Here is a 3177-nt window from a genome sequence, read left to right on the forward strand (position 1 = left end):
GCCCCGCCCCAGCCGCCCTGCCGCCCCGCCTCGCCGCCCCGGCTGCTCCAAGGTGAGACTTTTCTTCTTCTATTTTTTTAGATTTAGTTTAATTAGGTTTAGTATAATTTAGTTTAGGTTTTGTTTAGTTTAGTTAGTTTAGTTTAGGTTTAGGTTTAGTTTAGTTTAGTTTAGGTTAAGTTTCTGGTTTAGTTTAGGTTTAGTTTAATTAGTTTAATTTAGGTTAAGTTTCTGGTTTATTTTGAACATGTGAATTTTTTTGTTATTTTTTTAGTTAAAGCATTTATTCCCGCATCGACGTCGACAATGCCTATCCCACATCCTCATCGTCGACTCAGCGGAGGAGGCCTGCTCGATTAGAGGGGCCATGCCCGAGATTGGGCTCTGTCGGGATGGTACTAGGAGGTTCTACCTTCCGGGGACGCAGCTTGGTGAGGAGCCAGCCCGTCGTTGACCCGAACCTTGTTTGGTGGCGGTCGCGTGGGCCAGTGACGGTGCCGAGGCTTTCGGACACCGTGAAGGTGGTACACCACCGTGTCAGCGAGGAGGACGAGCACGTCCGTCGCTACATGGTTGCGTTGGAGGGTAGGTTCGACAATACCTGTCAGGTTCTTTAAGGACCTCACTAGAGCTATGATCCTGTGATGGTTCCTTCTCTTTGGGTGTCCACCACTCATGCCGATACCCATCGTTCGCTATGGTTCTAGCTGTATTAGCGATGCTATATGTATGATACTATTCGAGATGTATTAGTGATAATATTCGACGATGTACGGACACAAGAGATGATGTAGTTTTGCTTATTGAATGCATGCTAATTTAGTTTACCCGGGGACAAGTGGGTTAGGGGGTTCCTCGGTGTCGATGGTACCCTAAATAGCAACTATCGTCAGTGCGAGATACATGTGGCCGTCGGTGTCGAATACTACATCCACATCCCACAAGTGACACAGGGGTCCTGCATCCGCAACAATAGTTCTCAGCATCGATGTCGGTCGAAATCCATCGCGAATTTGTCTGGCAGCCTCTGAGATGACAATTGAAAGCTAAGTGTTGAAACTTGAAACACCCAAACTAACTCAACTCGGTTTGGTTGTTTGAACTTTGAAAACTTGGCTTTAATCCTCATTGCAAAGGCTGTCAAACAAATTTGCTAAGGTGTTCGACCGTCATCGGCCACCAGAACTATTGTTGCGGGACACCGGGTGCCGGGGTTACTTGTGGGACGTGGATCTAGTGTTCAACACCGAGCGCCTCATGTATCTTGCACCGATGATACTTGCTATTTAGGGTTCTATCGACACCGAGGAACCCCTAACCCACTCGTCCTGTTGTAAATATTTAGTTAGGTTGACGGAAAAAACAATATTGCTATGAAACTTATCTTTCAATTTAAATGTGCAGTTTTTTCGTTGCTATGAGGGTCTAGTGTTCGACAAGCTCTTCCCCTGCGTTCCTGGGTTAGCACAAATGACATCTCCTCCCCCCTTGATTTGCTCTGTTCCGGTGTTCGTGCCGATGAAACTTTCTAGCTATAGATGTCTTCAATCATCAGTATGTGTGACCACTATGCGTCTCCTATTTGAAAGGGTTACATCTATAAATATGCATGCATTTGCATATTTATAACCGTGATTCTTTTGAATTGTCCAACGTTATCCATGGACAGCCCGAGTATGTGTAGATTGGGTTCGTTTTCCCATATGCTCTGCTCCAGATCCGATGCAGAATTTCGCCAGTGCCTCCCTGTTGTTCTCCGGGTACACATCCTCTCTGCTTATTGCCGAGACGTGTATCAGGAGAACAACAGGGAGGTGTTGCCGAAATTTTGTGTTAGATCTGGAGTAGAGCATGGGAAAACAAACCCAATCTACACATACTCGGTTGGGATTAGGACCTATCTTACCTATTAACATCTAGGTTGCATGGACGTAATAAAAGTGACAAACTCCATTAACTGATGAATATATACATGCTGATTAATTTATATATATATATATATATATATATATATATATTTCTTATGTGTCCAGTAGCTAGGCAAGATGAGTGATCGTGCATGGATGTCCACCGGTCACACTAGTCAGAAAAACATGACAACTGAATGGTTAACAAAAACCAAGGGGTTTCTGAGAACCGCATTTGCAAATGGCCAGAGGACAACCTGGTGCCCCTGTGCAGGGTGCAACAATTGGCACAAGAGGATAGAGGATGAAATGGGCAAACACTTGCAAAAGAGCGATTTTACGCCAGATTATACAGTGTGGACATTTCATGGCGAGTCTGGCCAACTCGGCTGAGCTGAGGTGCTTCGTCGTCGCACCGACGAGCATGGTACCGGGATGCAAGACATGGTGCAAGACTTTGATGATGCTCAGGACTCGGACGATGAGATGGAGGAATCTGCAAAGGCCTTTAATGAAATGTTGGAGTCTTCAAAACGTCCTCTCCATGAGCACACTGAGCTTTGTCAGCTGGATGCCATCTCACAAATAATGTCTCTGAAGGCTCAATTCAACTTGGGCAGAGAATGCTATAACGCAATGATGACAGTATTTGGACGTTTTCTACCCAAAGGCCACGTACTACCTGCAAACCTGTACTAGTCAGACTAAATCCTCCGTGCTCTTAAGATGCCCTATGAGAAGATACATGCATGTGAGAATGGATGTGCCTTATTTAGGCTTCAGTATGCAGACTTGAACTATTGTCCCATTTGCAAGTCATCCAGGTATGTTGTGGTAGACAACGGTATGGGTGAGAAGACGCAGACCAAAATCCCCGTTAATGTTCTTCGGTATATGCCAATCGTACCAAGATTTCAATATCTTTTCATGGTCGAAGAGACGGCAAGACAGATGACATGGCACAAAACGAGCAAAAGAAGCCAACTAGATGTAGATGGGAAGCTGATGATGGTGCAAACATCAGATGGTGAAGCGTGGAAGCACTTCGATGCATTACATGATGACAAAGCGACAGATCCGAGGCATCCTCGAGTCGCCATCAGCATGGATGGGTTCAGTGTGTTTGGTTTGATGGCAACCCAATACAGTTGTTGGCCCGTATTTGTCATTCCACTCAATCTCCTCCGCGGAGAGATTATGCAAAGAAATAACATTTTCCTGACGTTGATAATTCCAGGGCCGAACTATCCAGGGAAGAATATGAATGTGT

Source organism: Triticum aestivum, chromosome 6B, assembly GCF_018294505.1.
Source record: "Triticum aestivum cultivar Chinese Spring chromosome 6B, IWGSC CS RefSeq v2.1, whole genome shotgun sequence".
NCBI classification, from domain to species: domain Eukaryota; kingdom Viridiplantae; phylum Streptophyta; class Magnoliopsida; order Poales; family Poaceae; genus Triticum; species Triticum aestivum.